This window comes from Psammomys obesus, unplaced genomic scaffold, assembly GCF_907164565.1.
Source record: "Psammomys obesus unplaced genomic scaffold, mPsaObe1.curated_primary_1811, whole genome shotgun sequence".
Lineage (NCBI taxonomy): Eukaryota > Metazoa > Chordata > Mammalia > Rodentia > Muridae > Psammomys > Psammomys obesus.
In genome coordinates, this window is record NW_026596147.1 from 6,408,603 (window position 1) to 6,429,669 (window position 21,067).

Below are 21,067 nucleotides of genomic sequence, written 5' to 3' on the forward strand. Positions count from 1 at the left end.
TTCAAGTCGAATGTGCGAAAAGCTAACTGCTTGTACTCTGGAGTCTTCCCAGCTGTCCAGCTCTAATGAATGACCTACAGGGTAGAATGCAAATATCTTAGCATGTCAGAGGTTAGCAAGCAGATGCTGAAGACGCCGAAAACCACTGCCATTTAGGTTGTAGGTGCCTTGTGTGCGGCGTATCGAGAAAAGTTTAAAGGAAGGGAAACAATGGGAGATGCATAGCTGCAGGGCTTCTGAGGTCTGTGGGTGTATATACTGCAGCTGCTCTCTTGTTTCCGACCTAAGACCCGGGCAGTCAATGAAACAGTGTGAACATCTTATCCTGTGACTATGGAACCTGTACGTTTTTCCTTGACCTTACAAAGACAGTTGAACTAGAAGGATACAGGTTGGGGGAAAAAAAAAAAAACTCTCAAACAATGAGCTTTAATATTTTCATTGTGCATGAAGCTTACTCTCAGTTTTAAGCCCTACGAATTCTGCGTGTTGATAGCATGGGAAATTATTCTAAGAAAACAAATAGAATCAGACTAAGAGCAGAGGCTGAAGCGATGGTGCTTCTTCCTAGTTATTTGAGTGCATCTATGTTAATACGTTGTTCTGTTTTGTTTTTCTCTTTCTCTTTACTTCCTTTAATGTTTCCTCAGAATCCTTATAAAAATAGATTACACAGTTCACATGTTCAAGTTCTCGCTCATGAAAACATATCCATTGATCAGGGCACAGCGGTGCACACCTCTAACCCCCGCCATCAAGGAGATGAAGCAGCAAGATCATGAGATCCAGCTTGGGCTATAATTGTACTGAGTTCAAAACCAGCCTGGGCCACCTTGTTAGATCTTGTCTTGAATATGAATGAATAAAATAATGTGATGTTTCTTCTTTCCACTGTAATGATATAAAGTCAGGTCTCAGTCCTGTCAAATATTAAAATTTTGTACTGAACCTCAAAAAAAAAAAGATTAATTTAACTGGGTATATTAGGTAATTTTGAGCAACATGAGTGAGTGGTAAGAACCTTCCTGTGCTTCTGGATAGACACTCAATATTAGCAGTAGCGGTGCTCAAGTTTCAGTTAAAAGGAGAGGAACCGGTAGCAGGTGGTTTAATGATGGGGAGCACCAAGCCCACTCTTTTAGTAAACTTCCTCAGAATCTGTCCTAGAACACCTTCAGGCCCCTTTCTGATTCGTTCTTAGCCCCAATCAGATGCCAGAGACAGAGGCATTGTAGAATATTATTCTGCAAAACCTGAAGAGTTTTCTCACCTCTAAAAATACCCCAAAAAGGCAATACAGCTGCTTCACGTTACACTCGTTCAGAATGAATTGCAGAAACTGTCTTCCAAATAATACCACTTTAAAATTCAATGTGTTGACTAATGTAACAGAAATGTTATTTCTCATAACTAAGTAGGCCTCAGGACTAAGGTTAGAATCCAAAAAATTACAAACAGGTTTTCATGTGTTTGTTTGAAGTAAAAAATAGAAAGCAACTCATGTATTCTAACAGCCCTGACCCTGATCCTTTCCTTCAGATGAGTAGATAAACTTCATTCAGCCATTAATCAAAACAGCATTATTACTTTGTGGGCAAGGCTCAGAATGGTGAATTTTTCACTTTTATTTGTGGGTTCTTAAGCATTATTTGTTCTGAAATCTCTCACAGAATCTACAGCCCTTTCATAAGTATCAACAGCATTCATCTGTATATGACTTGGAAGTTCAAGTTATTGTTTGGGCCATAATCTAAAATAAAATAAAAACAAAACAACAACAGCACATCTTTTTTTCCCCATCTATATTTTGCTACATATTTGAAGGGAAAAAAAAATCACTTTAGTGAAGGGGGATATAATCTCACATGATAATTTTGCTAAATTATTTGGAAGTTGAGCAACACAGGGCCTAATTACAAGGAACAAAGTCCTGTAATTCTAAGAAGGCCACAGTTGTCTGGCCCAAACCAATTCCTCAAGCGATTTACTTAGTCTCTGGAAACAACTTCTGTTTTCCTTTTGGCCATAAAGAAAGAGCCTAGTATTTTCTTCTATTTTACAGTAAAATACTTAGTTTTGTTGAGGTTATGTTCTAGGCTTTTTGCCTCGTCATAACAAAGTAAAACACTTTCTCTACCATGTCTGATTTAATTTTCACATCTGGTCAAAATTCTAGTGGAAAATGACCATAAGGAAAAAGGTAAGACATCCGCTGCCTGCTCCGAAAAGTTTCGTATCTAAGTTTCAAAAACTTCCCTGCTACTTACTGTGTAGTTCTTCCAGGAAGTTAGGACTCACTGTGGTGACCTTGGCCTCAGAGAGACAACAAATCAAACACCCGTTATCTATCCTGGCTGAAGAGGAAGAGAAATAGATTAGAACTGCTTTCTTTGTGATTGCCTCTAAGCACCATCTCATCCTGTCTTCTTGACAGTCCCACCCAAGGGAGCAGGTTAGGATTTAGTGGATCATTGCACTGTGAAGGTGGGCAAGCCTGGAGCCAGGGGTCTAAAGTGGAATGTCTCTAGTCACACGGAGCCATGGCAGCACTGTGGCCGGATTCTAAATTTCCAAAGCACTGGTTCGATGGGCTTGATCTCACACTCCCTCTCTTCAAGGAATGGACTAAGGCATAGGCTTCCCAAGGGAGGTATTGTCTGTCTGGTGGATGTGATAAGACAAGGAGAAGAAGAGAGGAAGGAAAGGGATGTACCATGCAAGTAATTACATTGGCACCACCTGTTAAGTGACTGTACATCCGGAAGTATGTCTAAGTGAACACTTCAGTTAACCGACAACCATTTAAAGCAAAGCGCAAACCGTGGGTGGCAACTCCCACAGGGGTCGCAGATCAGATATCTTGCATTTCAGATATTAACGTTTCGATTCATAAAGTAGCAAGATGACATTTATGAAGTAGCAACAAAAATAACTTTATGATTGAGGGTCTCCATGAGGAACTGTAGTAAAGGTTCATAGCATTAGAAAGGTTGAGAAGCACTGCTTTAAAAGAAAATAAACTTCAGTTCATAAAACTGGAGACTTTTTTTTCTTATACTGAGGCATAAATATAAATTGAATAGGAGCTTTAGAGTTTTCTAGATTCCACCTGTACATTTCTTGTGGATAAAATCCAAAGCCACAGAGGTATTGACAAGAGAAAGCTTTGTTGCCCACTGTGTGAATGTAGAAACTGGTAGTGTAGGGTTAGCGTGCCTTACACTATGGTTTTATGGCTTTTCCTAGGTGGTATCAAGAAACACCTAGTCGCCCCTAGTCACATGAAGGGCACTGATAGACCAAAGAAAGAGTTCTGTCAAAGTCCTTCTGGGGAGCATCAGCCTCATCTTAGATAATGTTTATCTCATTTAATCTCAAAGAGAGGAGGGACCTCAGGAAGGCTTCAGAAGATTCATGAAGTCTTCTGAGCCGAGTGAGCCACTCTGTCTCCCTGAGGAAATGTTAATAGGCCCGGTCTCGTGAAGCTTTTGAGCAGGTTAGCACAGTGGCTGTGTCCCCAGACAGATATGTGGCAAGCAGCTATACAGTTGACAGGGCTTCAGTTCCTTCAACTTTTTAGTTCCACCTTCTGAAGCTTCCTTTCTTTTTATGGTCAGGCTCCCACTTGAGACCCATATTGCTACATCCCAGCAAAAAGAAAAGGACAAGGAGAGTGAAACAAGCATGGCCCTTTCTTTAAAGACCATAGACTCTCGAAAAGAGGTCCAAACGGTTTCCTCTCAGGTTCTCTTCAGTCACAGAACCTGAGAACAGTGACTGAAGCCTAAGTAAAGTCATATATGTAGCTAAGAGATCTATAAATAAGGTAAGAAGGGAAGGTTTGGGCATCTAAGGATGTTAACTCTCCATGCTGCATAATCTAACTCTATCTGAGAGAAGAATTTGTGTGGTGTATTACTAGGGTTTTGTTTCCACACATAGATTAGGAACAAGTGTTGGGCCACTTCAACAACTGAAGGAAGATTTCTCACATTGTCAAGTGCTACCCATTTACAGCTAAACCTAACACCTTCTCCTAAGCCAGCAAGAGCGAAATTAAGCTTGTCACCCAGCTATCAAGACAAATGTTCTTGAAGTGGGGCACTCTATCCCTCTGCCTTCATTTGGTTTATTTACAACAAAAAAGTAGGTTGAGGGATTGAGTTGCAGAAACTTATCTGTGTAACTGTTACTCTATATGTCACAAAACTGATAACCAAATGCTGGAGAGAAAGACAAAAAACAAAACAAAACAAAACAAAAAAAAAACAAACAAACATCTGAATCGTCTTGGTATAGAATGCCCTAACCTGATCACAATGGATAATTAATTGTAGATGGGAGTCTCAGTAAAAATAACACTGACGAGCCTGTTTACATCATTCTTCCCGGAGCAATCTTGACTTAGTTCAGAATGGCAACTCCTACCTGCTGCTTCCCTAGACTAGACAACTCCCCAACTGGTCAGCAATTTTCTTCTTCTTCTTCTTCTTCTTCTTCTTCTTCTTCTTCTTCTTCTTCTTCTTCTTCTTCTTCTTCTTCTTCTTCTTCTTCTTCTTCTTCTTCTTCTCACATAACTGCATTCCTTTCTGGATACACCAGACAAAAAGCTAGGCAAATTTCCGAAAACCAGATTCTACTTAAGAGTCTCTGGGAAAACTTGCTGCTTCCTGGAATCTAGCAATCCATCAACAGGGTGTAAGTCTCATTTGCAGAGCCAGGTAAATCATGCAGCTGCTGCTGGTTTATAATAGGTTTACACACTGCAAGTCAGTCTTGAGCTAAACCGGGAAGGGGACCATAGCTCACAACTGGCCTTGTGATATTATAAAAAAGGAGAGCATAGAAACAATTAGAAATGTCTGACTGTTGCTATGCAAATGAAGATGAGTCCACAAAGGTGGAAAGTGACCTGAAGGTACCCACCCATTTAAGCACTGGACCTGGAAGCACCAGCTCACAGCAAGGGGCGCTTTTCGGTCTTGACACTCAGGATAACATAGGAATTTTAGATGCCATAAACAGAGCATTGTACATAACTTTAGGAGCATATATGAATATACAGCAAGTTCATAATTATCAAGTAAAGTAGTAATCAGCAATCAAAAAAAAAAAACACTTAATAATGTAGCAAACAGTTCTCAATTTTTCCCTGAACTTTTCCTTGAACCTTTGCTACGTTGCTTAACTTATCCTATTTATCCAAACATGTGAAAACAGAGGCTTCTCTGTTATTTCAAATTGCCTGTGGCAGATCCTCATGCCTGGGTACTGTGGAGTTACGTTCCGACTATGATGAAATAAGGCTGATGAACACGGGGGGGAAGAGCAGCTTCTGTCTTTTTATTGTGCTTTATGCCAGGTACCTCAAGTTCCCTCTTCCCCCGATCCTATCCTGTTTCTGACTGTGGAAACTGACATATGAGGAGCTCACTCTATGTCTCTCAGCTAGTAAATAGTCACTGTGTCCACTGTGACAAAAACAGCAAAAGCAGATGATGGCTTCTGTCAGTGTGCGTACAGGAAGCAGTGAATTGAGCTCCGGTCTTTTCCTATTTCCTCTCTTTTCCTAATTTAACTCACTTGACCGGTTTGTATTTCTCAGTTTGTGTCACGTCATCTCGTTTGACCTAAAGCTACACACACACACACACACACACACACACACACTTATTTTATGTAGTGAGATACCCATTATCTCATACCCATGTGTAATACTATTATTTTAAGGAATTAATAAACAAATGGGTAATTTCATAAAACATAATGTATGTTGAAAGCAGGACCACTGTGGGAGAAGAATGGCCTTGCTCTGACACCAGAGAGACTCTTGGCTCTCTTCCTCTCCTCCCTTTGTTCAAAACAGTCTGCATCTTAATATCTTACTGGAAGCAACTTTTTTTTTGTTTGGCATTTTGACAGGGGAGCAGTTATGCCCTATAATCAAAGGAAAACATGAACTGGCCATCTCCTAGCAACTAACTAAAGATTACTCCCAGGGAATAATTTATGGGTCTGAGTGTAAGTGCAATTGTAACATGTAAGTTCAAAGCCAACAGATCCCACACTTGCTCATTAACGTCTTTGAATAGCCTACAAATACACAGGCATGTTTTCAATGATACTGCTGAGCCAACGAGCACAAAAAAAAATGTCCCACATGGGCAATTTCATATGACAGAAAGTCAAGAATTGCAACATTTTGTGTGTGTGTGTGTGTGTGTGTGTGTGTGTGTTGTTATTGCTGAAAAGCTAATTACAATTTGAAGTCACTAGTGATCATTTCTCCATTCTACTACTGCCTTTGCTGATGCCTCCTCCTCCTCTTTCATGTAAAGGGACATCTGTCACACAAGGGCAGACTGCGTCATAGCAACCTGGCCTTCCCTGATGTGTTCTCCCAGTGGGCATCTTCTCTGCCTGTGAAGTCTGGTGCACTGAGATCAGTCAATCAAACCAGCTCCTACTCATTCCCAGGAAGCTGCTGCTCTCAGAGCCTTAATGAGCCAAAGGAAGGTGCAATCAACACAGATTTTATTCTGCCATCTGTGCAGTAAAGAAACAAATATGGCTTTCAAATAATTCATCCCCTCTCTCCAATCCATGACTTAATCAGCTCCTTTTAAAATTATTTATGAAAAGAGAAACTCTGACTGGGGAATTCATTTGAATGGTGACCAAGGCAAAGGAGGATTCCATATTTGAAATGATTTAACCACAACTCACACACTTGAACACCAGGAAATGAATACTTTTTACTAGCAGAGGAGGTAACATTTGGGGACTGTGTGTCAGTCCCATTTCTAAATGTTCTGTGTGTTTCAAGCCATTGATTTCTTCCCACAGCCCCAGGAGGCTGGCACCATTGTCAGCCCTATTTCTAGGCGAGGAAACTCAACCTGGCTCAGAGACAGGGTGAGTGACTTTCTAAAATTACCCATGTGCAAATGGTGGAAGGGGCTTTGACAAAGCTGGTTGGGTTCCAGGTTCAATGCTGTTGCTTATAACCTGGATCACAGTGGGTAGGATGGTCCCCTACCTCAACCTTTGAAGACCAAAGGTTGCTGGGAGGCTGCCATTTCTTAAAATAGCTCAAATCTGGATCACGAGCATTCGTCCTGAAATGCTTTTTCTGTGCTGTCTTCTCGCGACACAGATCGCGCAGCTATATCTACCTGTTCTGAGAGGGGCAAGACAGCTTTCTTGTGGCTCTCCTGCTATGTAGCTCTCATTCAACGCAGGAGACCAAAGAAATGTGGTTGACTTTAAGCCTGTTCAGTGCTGTCAGGGGTCCGTGTAATACACCACCGAACAGGAAACACTGCTATCAAGGACAGCCTTCATTTAAAATTATGGTGTTATATACTCCACCAAAACTTATGGAGCAATTAATGTATATTGTTACTTATCTCCTAGGCACTTAATATTTTTCATCCTTTACGGACACCGTCTTTAAGCTGTTTATACTTAAGGGAAATGTGAATGAAGCCTAAAGAATTTAGGCTCAGTCTAGATTTTCATTCAATTATATTTCAAATCACTGAGCTAAAATTTTTCCATGTAGCATGTAAAATAGTCTTAAGTCTGTTTTTCTTACGGTATTTCTAAAGTAAACAGGGCGCCTTTTTATCCTGATAAGTCAGAGTCTATGGAGAGAGTTACTTTTATCAATATTTATCCTAATTTTAGATTGTAAGCATCATCTTTTTTCCTTTGGCCTCAATTACTACAGGCTATACTTAATTTATTTCCTTAAGATGGAACTTTTCATTATTTTCAATTTTTTCATTATTTTTGAGAATTTCACACATGTATGCAATAAAATATAATCATATTTGCTCTTTTTTCCCCCTTCAGTTCTTCATATCCTTCCAACTTCATGTCTCTCTGTCTCTCTCTCTCTCTCTCTGTCTCTCTCTCTCTAACCCACTAAGTGCAGTTGTTACCACTTAAGTGTCCATGTGCATGGGGCCATCCACTAGAATATGAAAAATCTATCAGTTGCCATAGACTCAAAAAAGAATGGTTCTCATAAGCTTTAGAGATGGCCATGTGGTTGAGTCCTTCTTCTTGCAGGAGACCTGGATTTGACTCCCAGCACCCACATGGTAGCTCACAACCATCTGTCGCTGCAGTTGCAGGGGATCTGGTCCCCTCTTTTCGCCTCTGCTGATACCAGACTGGCACATGGTGCACATACATGCATGCTGGCAAAATACTCACATAAAAATTAATAAAGAATTTGCGTGTCATCCTTGCGCAGGGGCCATGCTAATCTTCTCTGTATCATTCCAATTTTAGTATATGTGCTGAGTGAGTTGTCCCAGAAGCAGAAAGACACGCATGGTATATACTCACTCATATAAACATACAATATAGAATAAACCCACTAAAATCTGTACATCTAAACAAACTAAGCAAAAGAGAGGACCCTAACTAAAATGTTCAATCCCCAACCTGAAAGGCAAAGAGGATGGGCATCAGAAGAAAAAGAAAATAGGAAACAACCTCGGAACCTGCTACAGAGGGCCTCTGAAAGCCAGAAGAAAACAGGAAACAACCTTGAAACCTGCCACAGAGGGCCTCTGAAAGCTTCTGCAGTATAGACTGTCAAAGCAGATGCTGAGTCTGATGGCCAACTGATGGGCAGAGTGAATGGAATTTTATGTAAGAAGTAGGAAATAGTAAGTAAGAGCTGGAGGGGACAGGAACTCCACAAGGAGAGCAACAGAACAAGATAATTTGAACACCAGGGAACTTCCCAGAAAATCATACTCCAACCAAGGACTATTCGTGGAGATGACCCGGAACCCCTGCACAGGTGTAGCCCATGGCAGTTCAGTGTCCAAGTGGGTTACATAGTAATGGAAAGAGGGACTGCCTCTGACATAATCTGATTGGCCTGCTCGTTGATCACTTCCCCCTGAGGGGGGAGCAGCCTTACCAGGCCACAGTAGAGGACAATGCAGCCACTTTTGATGAGAACTGATAGACTAAGATCAGAAAGAAGAGGAGAACATCCCCTATCAGTGGACTTGGGGAGTAGCATGCATGCAGAAAGGGGAGGGAGGGTGGGATCGGGAGGGGAGGAGGGAGGGGCTTATGGGGGGTACAAAATGAATAAAGTGTAATTAATAAAAAATTTAAAAAATAGTAAAGCTAATGGAACTCCTAAAAAAAATTAATAAAGAAATGAATCCCTCCCACCCCTCATAATTATTGTCAATAGCTTCTCAGTCTATGGTAAGGCCGGAATAGCTTGATCCTGCACAGGTCTTGCACACATAACCATAGCTGCTATGAGTCAATGACTGTAATAGCCAGAGACAGTGTATCACAGAACTCCTTCCTGCTCTCTGCTTCTTACATTCTTCCTGTCTCCTATGATGCTCCCTGAGCCTTCGTGGTGGTGGAATTAATATAGATTACTATTTAGGGATGAACACCAAATCTCCCATTGCTTTTTTATTCGTTATGCATCTTTCCAGTGACTGCTATTCATTGCAAAAAACCCAAACAAATGAACAAAAACAAACAAACAAAAAGCTTTCCACACCAAGTTTAAAAACAGCCTAAGTCTGTGGGTGTAATCATAAATATATGAAAGGCAATTTGACAGCATGAACATGTAGCAAAATAACAATAGCAGGTTCCACCCTGGGTTCATATGGCCTCCTCAGCCAAGGGTTATCAACCAAGATTATGGTACCAGGACTTAAATTCCCTCCTGTGGAGCAGGCCTCTCATCCAATCAGAGAGCTCTTAGTTACCCTTAACAGTCATTTGCCACCTTTGCCTCCTGCCTGGCAGGCCTTTCTGATAAGCCTTTGCCCAGTTTGTTATGTCTCCCCTAGAATTCAGGAGTGGTTTTGGGAGAGAAAAAGCTACAGATTGCAGGAGAAAAAAAAATTGATACTGAAATAAATTTATCTCAAGCTATTCTTTCTCTAGTTGTATAATCCTATCTTATAGTTATTATATCAGAATAAATATTAAAACATTTGCTTTTATTCTTAACATCAACTTTCTCAGTTCAGACAAATTATATAATCAAATAGCTCTAAAATTAATCATGATTAAGTAAGTTATTTTATTTGTATTGACATACATTGAAGAGAAAACTTTGGCATGCCTTAAACTATCAGAAGACACTCCACTAGGATTTATTTCCCTTTAACAGGATGATTTATAAGCCTTTAATCTATTGTCTCACAACACAATTCCATATCTCTTCATAGAATCAAGTGTTATAAAAATGTCTTAAGACAAACTCTAAAATTATCATTTGAGGTACTTAGGTAGCAAGATTTATTGCATTTTTGCTATCATAAAACATGTTTTATGAAAATTTTAGATAACAAGTTCTAGGTGCTGATGAGGTGGGAAAAGCCTGAAGTGAATTAGTATAGACGGAACTGAATTAAAATTCAACAGTCTGCTATTGTTCTACTTGGTGTTGGCTTAATGTAGTCATGAAGTTCAAGTGTGATCTTGACATAGCTCAAGCACTAGAGTCAGTGGGTCTAGTGAGAGGCTGGTGATGCCTTTTTGAAGTTTTTTGGTTTTGTTTTTGTTTTTTGCAAGTCACTGTTCAAAAAATATCATGAATTCCAATCTGCTGGCCTTGTCCATTATTAGAAACATTCTCTTTGAAAGAGTTAGAAAGCCTGTTAAAGTGCAAATGTGTTATTTCAGTAAGAGAATACCTCATCCTTTGTAATTTTTTCTTTTTTAAAAGTTTTTTTTCTTTATTAATTACACTTTATTCACTTTGTATCCCCCCTGTGGTTCCCTCCCTCCTCCCATCCCAATCCCTCCCTTCCTCCACCCTCTGCATGCATGCCCCTCCCCAAGTCCACTGATAGGGGAGGTCTTTTTTTCCTTCCTTCTGATCCTAGTCAATTAGGTCTCATCAGGAGTGGCTGCATTGTCTTCTTCTGTGGCCTTGTAATGCTGCTTCCCCCTCAGGGGGAGGCAATTAAAGAGCAGGCCAATCAGTTCATGTCAGAGACAGTCCCTGTTCCTATTACAATGGAACTCACTTGGATACTGAACTGCCATGGGCTACATCTGTGCAGGGGTTCTAGGTTATCTCCATGCATAGTCCTTGGTTGGAGTATCAGTCTCAGGAAAGACCCCTTGTAATTTTAACAAAAACCCTGAGAGGATCTGATATAAGATCCAAACTCATTCACATAGCAAATTAACATACCCAAACAGTCACCTGATTTCTCATTACACTTGAAGATAAGTGATATTTGATTTGCTCTGATGATGACAGGGATAATGCCCTTGGTCAGAATCCAAAGTTACACCAATTAGTGTCTAATTTCACAAATGTAGCAAAAGTAAATAATGGTGTCCACTATCAACATGTGGCAAAATCAATTCATGCGCTGCTATATTGTAATGACAGGGTGCCACTAACAAATAATGACAATGTCATTTCTTTGAAACAGGAATTCTTGTAGCCAAGGCTATCCATAATTTCACCATATAGTCAAGATGACCTTGAATCTCTGACCTCCCCACCTCCATCTCCCAAGAGCTGGGATTATGGCTTGTATCACCATGCCAGAATGTGATACTAATGTTGATGGTTTTGTTATGTTATGGAGCACAGAGTTGTTCTACTGTCTTTGCCATTCTCTGACTCATGTCTCTCCCACAAATATTTTCATAGTTGCCCCAGTGCTAAAAAATGACTATCTCCTTGGAATTCGTAAATGGAAAAGAAATCTTGACTGTAGAGCATCACTATATTCATTCTTTCCCCTGACTGCGCTGTGTGGAGCTGTACCAGAATGAGGGCTTTTCCTCCCAGTAGGTTCCGCCCTATGACTGAGTTTCCTGACTCTGAATCACATTCTCCTGATGAACAGCCCTGCTGTGATGATGAAAATGAGATGATAAACAAACATGGAAGACACAAGGCAGTAAGAAGTACTCTAATAATTTTTCCCCCAGAGAACAATGGGAATGAAGAAGTCAATTTATATGGGGTGGTCTGAAATGGTCGCTCTGATAAGATGATACGGTGGTTTGAATGAGAAATACCCCCCCAGAGTATTGATTACTTGGACATTTGTTGCCCAGTTAGTGGCGGGTTTAATAGGGGCAGCCTTGTTGGAGGAAGTATGTCATTAGGAGTGGAGTTTGAGGGCTCAAAGCTTTGTCTGTCTCTAGTGTGCTATCTGTGCTTAGCGCTTGTGGTTTGAAGACGTGGTGCTCTCAACCTGCTGCCATGTGTCCTCAGTAGAATGGAAGTTTATTGTTCTGGAGCCATGTGCCCTAATGACCTCTCCCTTCTATAGCTTTGCCTCGGTCATGGTGTTTTATTTCAGCAACAGAAACCTAACTAAGGCAGGTATCATCTGAGCACTAAGATGAGGGACTAAAGAACAATGCTGCTAAACTCTAGCCAGAGAGGGAAAACTCTGGGATAGTAGTGGACTTGATGTGTGACAAAAACAATGAAATATTCCAGATCCTGGAACAGACTAGGCAAGGAGAAACAGTGGTAGCAATGAGCCTAGCTACCATGAGCCTCCAGGATACAGCAGGGATGGGATGGGACCATGAGTTGGGGGCATTTGAACAGAGTGAACCCTCTCTGTCAGATGTTACAACCAGCCCTCTGAATATCCAAGCATCTGAACACTGCAGATGCAGCCACAAGCAGAGGAAGAGAAACCAGCCATGAGGCACTGAAACAGTCAAGACAGTGCGAAGCCACAAGATGCTCACAGAGGAGTATGGATGTTTGAGTTCTATATATACAAGATATTGTAAGATTTGATCACAAATGAACATGGTAAAAGCAATTATGAGTCAAATAAATCAATGCTTTGAGGCTGGAAAGTTGCACATTATTTTGGCAATACTGGAAAGCAGTAAAATCTTTGGCAGTACATTCTGAGAAAGTGCTCTACCATTGAGCTATGTTCCTAGCATCTCCAGTATTCTGTAGTATTCTTCTCCTCTTTCTTCTTCTCCTCCTCCTCCACTTCCTACCCCCTCTCTTTCTTCTTCTTTTCCTCATCCTCCTCCTTTTTCTCCTCCTTCTCTTCCTCCTCTTCTTTTTTCTCCTTCTTCTTTGTTGTTGTCATTATCATCGTGTCATCTTCTTCATCTTCTTCTTTTCTGAGATAGGTTTTAAACTTACTCTGAAGCCCAGGCTGGACTTGAACTTGTAACATTCCTGCCTCTGTTTCCTGAGTGCTAGTATTTCAAGTTTATGCCATTAGACCTGACAATTGTGATGCTTTTTGCAGAGATATAGCAGGGTGGACCAAAGATCTGGGTCGTGTGATTATTGGGCATGCACAAATGGATACATAAATAGGCAGCTATTATTCCAAACCTGTCATTCTGAGGGTAGGAATTTAGGAATGGTCAAACAGTTATAATTTAGGGTAACTAAACTTTTACTTTTCTTTCTTTCATTCTTTTTTTTTTTAATCCAGGTACTACTGTGATTGCCTAAAAACCAACATATGTTGAGAATTTCCATTGATTGGGATAGGGTACAGCTGCCAGTAGGGTTTAAATAATGAGAAAAATGCTGAGGGGTTAAAAACTGGGAAGAAAGTTGTTAAACACTAAGATACTTTGCCTCCTTGCTCTACATTTGTAGGTACCCTGACCCAGAACTCACTGAAGTGATGCAGTGTATCCAGAGTCTATGTCTGTGTATGTGTATGTGTACATATATACATACAAACAGACAGACAGATGATAGATAGATAGGTAGGTAGATAGATAGATAGATAGATAGATAGATAGATAGATAGATAAATAGATAAATAGATAAATAGATAGATAGACAGATGGAGATATCTTGTCTTGCTGCTGTGATAGAGTACCTAGAAAAAAAAAACCAGTTTAAGGAAGGAAAAGTTTTGTTGTTGCTGCTGCTGGTTTGCGCTCACAATTTGAAAACACTCCCCATCATGATGGAGAAGCCATGGCTGCAGGACCTTGAAGTAACTGGCCATACTGAACATGAAGTCAGAAGGGAAGCACCACTGCTTCCCAACACTGCTGTGCTCAGCTCATCCTCTTTCTGTTTGGTCCAGGGCCCCTTCCTGTGGAATGGTGCCGTGCACATTCTGGGCAGGTCTACCTAGCTCAATTACCTCAGTCTAAAATTTCCCTCAGAGATATACCCAGAAGTTTGTTTCCATCGTGACTATAAATCCTATCGAAATTAACCATCGTATCACTTGAACTGAAATGTTAACTCGACCTTTGAATTTCTACACATGAGCCTCATTGAACTTCAGACACTAAATATCTGGGGAAAAAAAGCCAAGCTCTACTAAACAAGCATTGTGTTGTTAATTGTAGAAGCCACTAAATTAATTTCAGGATTATGCCAGAATTTCTAATTAGCTCTACAGGTATTCATTTGCAACTTGAAAACAAAGCTATAACTCAGTTTTGCATCTGAGAAAACATACCAGTATCTGCCCATAGAGCCGGTTATCTGTGTTGGTGAATTTCATTTGGTATGGGCAGCAGATGGGCACGTGCTCAGTTTACCAATGGTACACTACACCAGTACACAACTCATGTGTGTGAGAGAAGGGTCTGCCCACATGAGACCAACTATGTAACTCAAACAGGAAGCAAAGGTTAAAAAAAAAAAGTCTTCTTCAGTGGTAGGCTGTGGTATTCATAATACAAATACAGGCATCACGTAAAATCAAGGGATAAATGGAGAGGAAACACAGTTTATTTTGGAACTTCAAATTAATGTAGATCTGTTCAAAAGTGTATGCTTTGGAGACATTCAATTGCTAATAAAACAACTTGCCTTTCTTATCTTGTTACAGTTGCATGACGAAGAAGTTCAGAGGCTGGCAGTGAGCTTTAGAAAGCAAGGAGATTGGGTTTAGAGGGGAGAGTTGGCAACAAGGAGACCAAGGAAAACAGGAACAACAGGGTTATGTTCGCAGAAGAGTACATTTGCTTTTCTAGGACATTGTTTTAAAGTAGGGAGGTCTGTGTGTGTGTGCGCGCGCATGTGTGCATGTGTCACAAACACTTGGCGAGTTCAGAAAGGAAGTTTGTCAAAAATCATCCTTAGTCTAATACTGAAGTCAGCTCTTCTTCTCAATTTGTCATTTCATCCCAGGAAAATATTACACTGCTTTATTGGAAGTTTAGTTTTCCCTTATTCGATAGGAAAAAGCTGAAGGTAGATGTAGTTTACAAGGACTAAATCAAAACTTTTGACAAAAGAGTAAAAAATGGAAGAGACTCATTTATATCAAATCATCTTCAGTTTGTATTTTAAGTGTTCATATATATTGAGAAGTCTGTGTATGCATGTATGTATATGTGTGTATAAACATACATATTTATTCATCAGCACATAGACAGATACTGAAATAAGCACTGGAGAGCCAGAAGTAATATTCAAATTCATATCTTAAGATAGGGCACTATTAAAGAAGTAATGAAGATAATAGTAAATGGTCTTCAAAACAGTTTGAATTTTGCAATGATGCTCACTGTCAGAATATGATTCTTTGTGGCATCTATTCCCGTGGCCTTATGGATTTGAAAGTCACCAAAGCTGCATGTTTTTTCCTCCTCCTCTTCATTAGCATGACCAGGAAAGTACTGGAACAGAAGAAAAATAGATATGTTCATAATACAGCATAAAAAGAATGGGTGAGATAATTCCAGGAAATGCCCAAAATAGCTAAATTAGCTTTATTCCAAATATATATGAAGTAATGTACTTTTTATAATGTTGGTTCAGCTGAATAAAGTGATTTCATCTTCGAGTGTTCCGGTGATTATAACCGAAATGTGACTCACACAGACGAGGGCTCCTTTCCTTCCTCTTTGGACAAAGTGGTCAGAATCAAGAGAAATAAAAATATTAACAGCCACAATGGGTGGTTCCACTGGTAGCCTGGGCCTTACAAAGTGAAGACATGGCCCCTGTGCTTCCTGACTTGTGTTTATCCGTGTCGAAATGTAGTTTGGCTGGATTTCATTATGGGCGACCGTGCAGTAATCTGCGCAAAATGAAGGAATGCCCTGTTCATGTGCTACCTTCAGCCCCATGCATGTTCTGCGGGAGGGTCCTGGGCCCCCCAAGACAGTGATGAAAATCACCTGCTCCCACTGTTACACACCGTGCTACCTCCTATCACGCACAACCAGAAGATTGTCTATTAGGCCTCCCTTCTTCTCATGGGACAGCATGCAATAGCATTTGCCTCCGAGTCACCATTAATTGATTACCACCTCCCATGACCTCCAACCCATGTGCTAAGCCATGCTTAATCTGTGTTTGACTTGCATAAAATCAGAAGTGCTAGAAGTGCTCACACCCTCCTATCCATGCTCTAGAGTCGAGACCAAATGAACTGGGCGTGGGTAGAAGGATATGCTCTTTCCAGACTGAAATGTCTTTTATTTCACTTCTGAAGAAATACATAGCTGAGGAGTAGTATGATATCAAGAGGAAACCACAAGTTTTTAGTTTACCCAGGTACTGAAATAAAATGAGCATCTGACTAACAATTTGACCAGTAGTTAAAGGAAGAATGAATGATAGCACTCTCTGCGATGGGAGATGTAGGAAAAACAGTCCGATTTGAGGCGACAGGAATATCATGAACCCAGAACAGCATGAGAAACGAATATGAATCCCATTTGAATTGGAGCTTAAACATAGCAATATAGATACAGAGCTAACTCAGTGAGAGCCAGGCCTGCTTTGCTTTGGAGGATACCAAAAATGAGTCTTTTTGGCAGAATGCTACCCTAAGTACTTAAATTACACTGAGACCTTTTAAAAACCATTTTCTGAATATAAATTGATATCTTGTGTGCAGGCCATTTTATGCAGTCATTAAAATAAGACCTGGGGGACCCATTTGAGCATTATTTTGGGGGCTTGGCATTCATCTGTAATTTTGAAGGCAAATAAATTTTCTTCATAAACATTCCATAATTCATACTCCTAATGTTCTCCTTAATTTATCTCCTATTGGAATTTTCCTGACACACGTGTCATAGGGTAGCATTAAAATATAGCCAAGTATAATAAATCATAACTTGTGTTAAGTAACTGGTCTAATTCCAAATGTTATAAAGAGGGGAACAGGCTGACACTTTTGTGTCACAAACTTTGGTTACTGCTTCCAAAGCCTAGCACAGCAGTCATCCACATGAAAAACAGCTTCAGATGCCACCAGGCTCCCCATGCTGCTATAATTTAGCAAGTGATGACATGAGTGACTCTGCCAGTTCGAAAACGTGATGAAAATATTGGTCAGAAATACAATGTGCTTTGATGTTCTCAGCCTGTTTCCTCACTATCAGTAGACTTTGCTCTTTAAATAGGAGCTGTGCAAAGAATGTGACATTTGGAATGGTAAACTGTGTTGTGATTTATTAGTTTCAAAGGACTTCTCCACTGTCGATATAACAGAATACCAAGAAAATTAATACCTCTTGTCACTCCCAATATTCCTCCTGCTTTTACAAGCTGATAATTTATAGACTGAGGTTTTTTTTTTTTCTTTCTTAAGTGTAGATATGTAAAACGAATATTATCTTGGATGCAAATTCTCAGATCGAGAGCCCCAGTAGGGAGGACACTTGAGATAATATGGAAAGACACATTATATGCAGGTGACCTGAACATAAACTGGCAGCTAAGAGGACAGCCTAATTGCACTGGGCTTGATTCATGCATATCCCATCTAACCCGCTCCTATCAGAAATATGAACTTTCAATGATCTTTTATCTTGTGAATTTTAATATGTGAACGAGTCACTAAAATTGGCTTCCAGTTAGATTCTGTTTGGGGAATGTAACCAGAGTAATAAACATAGTGGGTCTCCACATAATCTTTCACCGGATATTTGATGAGTATATTAGCTTCCTAGATTTCCTATCTTTCACATGATAAAAAAAAATCGTGTGACTTTGTGTTTTAAAACATGACTTTCATTTTATACATTAAAATTTATATGTACTTGAATTTCTAGAATATATTTGTGTGCGTGTGTGTGGGCATGTCAGGGTAATGCAAAGAGAAAGGGAATGTGAGGGGAGGAGAGAGCTAAAGTAGGGAGAAAAAGAAAATAAAAGAAGGTGTGTATCATGAAAACATAATCAAGGCTGTTGAAGGATGGGAAAGGGGCCCAGAGTAGAGAAGAGACACAAGAAGGGCTGAGGCATGAATACGAACAAAAACAGTACAATGTGTGAAAATGTTACAATGAAACTTATTTGTGTCCTAATCAAGAAATTAATTTAAAGACTCACACAAATACAAGTAGTGTTTGTTTGGTTTGGTTTTTCGGGTTTTTCCCCCCCTGGCCTATATTAACAGGACAAACGCTTCAGTAGTAGGGCAACAAAATAGCCGAGTAATGGTGCCACAAGTCTTTTATCCCACCACTCAGGAGGCAGAGGCAGGTGGGTCTCTGAGTTTGAGGCCAGCCTGGTCTACAGAGTGAGTTCCAAGACAGCCTGGACTACACAGAAAGAAACCCTGTCTTGAAATACTTAAAAAGTTATATGAAGAGAATATGCCTGAAAGCTTCCTAAAACTTGGGTTGTTAGATTCTGCCCAATTCCGTTAATGTATGTTTATACATGTCTGTGTGTGTGTGTGTGTGTGTGTGTGTGTGTGTGTGTGTGTGTATTTGTAGAGTTGCTGCTTCTGTAAGAAAGAGTTAACTTTTTGAGCTACCCATATGTATTTTACTCCCTCGCCAATAACTCACATTACCAGCCCTCAGCCATAACCCAAGAAGTACAGACAGCCGTTATGTTAATGATAATAGGACAAATTAGAAAGTACCAAATTACTTTGGTACCTCTGAAAAGTGAATGCTCTCCTCAGACTTGCTTGGAGAGACTCGGTAACAGCATGCATGAGCCCAACATAGATTCTGGGTTTCCATTCCTCCTTGATACAACAAAATGAGGAAATGCTTGTGTTTTCATTAAAAAAAGAAGAAATGATGACGAAACTGGTGATTATCAAGTTATCTCAAGTTTTCGGATACTTTCCACCTGTGGGCCTTGAATAGGACGATCTCTGGATGCTGCCGTAGAGTCCACGCACCTGAGAGTCCCAGCAGATGTGTAAGGAAGCTCATGAGCCTGTGCCTCAGTGGCACTCCCCTGTAGATGCAGCCAGGTTGTTGCATATGAGAAAAGCCCATGGCCTCATGTATTTAGGAATCTAAAATGGGAGCTTTCTTGCCTTGCCAAGAGTCATAAACATCAAAGATTTTTAAAAAAGTAGTTGAGCATTTTTGTAGACAGAGGGGGACAAATGACTAGTAAAGATGAGACCAAGTAAGATTTAGTTGTATATATTTAAATATGTCAAAAATCTTAGCAGAACTTTCTAACCATTACTACTTAAGAGTCATGTCAAAAAAGTATGGGTCTTATGAATCTTTGTCCAAGGGAGCTTCACTCTTCTCCAGTGCATGATTTAAGGGAAATTTTGTATGTTGTTTTCCTTGCCTATTTTTGGTGGTCTGAGTGACAGGCTGCTTAGATTTAGCTTTAAATAGTGATAAGGTATGAAGGACTATATTAGGTATAAACAACAAAGCATGCTGGGAACTCATGAGCTGGCTGAGGAGAAGTTGGGTTGTTTGGGTTGGCATTTTTCTGAACAAACTAACAATAAATATAAAAATCCCATTTTGTTTCAGTACGCAGGAATCTTAAAGCCTTTGGTGTTAGCACGGACGTATTTACATTCTTTGAAGTGAGGGTTGGTAACCAGACTTCTAAGAACCCAGCCTTAAGGGACAGTCACATCTGGATGTTGTATTTCTTAAACTCAGGGGCATCCTTAAGCTCCACTGGCATGAATTCCCTGAAATTAAACGTCAGTCTGAGTACATGCCAGTAATATTTCTCATGGCTGCTAATGGTTGAGTGACAGCTCATCACACTGTTTCCACCAGGTTGCTGTGGCCTCACCAACTCCCAGCCGCCATTCTCTGAAGGCCTTCCAAGTCTGCTTAGACTTGTTTTCCTACTGGGGTGTCATGTGCATAAATAAAGGCGATGCTTTTTAACATGATACAAGCGGGCCCAATATGTCAGCACAGTAAAACCATGATCTTGATTTATATATTAAAAAATACATAGATGTAATTACATTTTAATACAATTGTGCTATGCTAAGCCCATGGTCTATTAAATCCCCTGAATTTATTTCATGATCAGTTTTGAGGAGTCAGTCTGGTCTCCTTCAGCAACTCATCATATTTCCTTTAGCCAACTTGAAGGAATGTGTCTTTACTGTGACTAAAACTTAATGCTGTCACAGTTGTCTCTTATTTTTCTTTTCTCGTGAGTGCACCCTCTACATAACCAATAAGTATGCTTTTTTTTTTCTCTTCAAAATAAGAATGTTGAAATAACATAGTCAGAAAAAAAAGGAAACCCTTAAAATGACTGTTTCTTCACCTATTGTTCTTCCTGAACACTTGGCACACAGGGACTTCCTACAAAAATCTTGGCAAATCCCTTGCTAAGTTCTAGAGAACCATCCTTGCACTCCAAAAGAGTAGTGATAATATGTGCTGATAGTGCTCCATTTCAGATATTAAAGATCGTAACTTTGACCAAAAAAAAAAAAAAAATCTGTCTTTATAGCACATTTTCCTAGAGCCAATGGGATGGTATTCTAAAAAGTCTAACAAAATATCAGAAATCTATTTCAATATATTTCATATATCTTCACACAGCTTTTTTATTATAAAATTTTTTAATTTTTTATATTAATTACAGTTTATTTATTTTGTATCCCAGCTGTAGCATCCTCCCTCATTCCCTCCTAATCCCACCCTTCCTCCCTCCTCTTCTCCTATGCCCCTTCTCTAGTCCACTGATAGGGGAGGTCCTCCCCACCTTCCATCTGACCCTAGTCTATCAGGTCTCATCAGGACTGGCTGCACTGTCTTCCTCTGTGGCCTGGTAAGGATGCTTCTCCCTCAGGGGGAGATGATAAAAGAGCCAGTAGATGAGTTCATGTCAGAGACAGTCCCTGTTCCT

The 21,067-nt window shown here is 40.0% G+C and overlaps 1 protein-coding gene and 1 non-coding gene across 9 annotated transcripts in view; one reads left to right on the forward strand and one right to left on the reverse strand.

Annotated features, from left to right (window-relative positions):
* Sorbs2 (sorbin and SH3 domain containing 2) overlaps nucleotides 1-21,067 on the forward strand; it is a 197,031-nt gene that overhangs the window by 80,696 nt on the left and 95,268 nt on the right. The gene's annotated exons all lie outside the window — the stretch shown is intronic.
* On the reverse strand, nucleotides 8,226-8,333 carry LOC129666532 (U6 spliceosomal RNA). Its single transcript, XR_008718589.1, has one exon. It is a non-coding gene; the product is annotated as a U6 spliceosomal RNA (small nuclear RNA).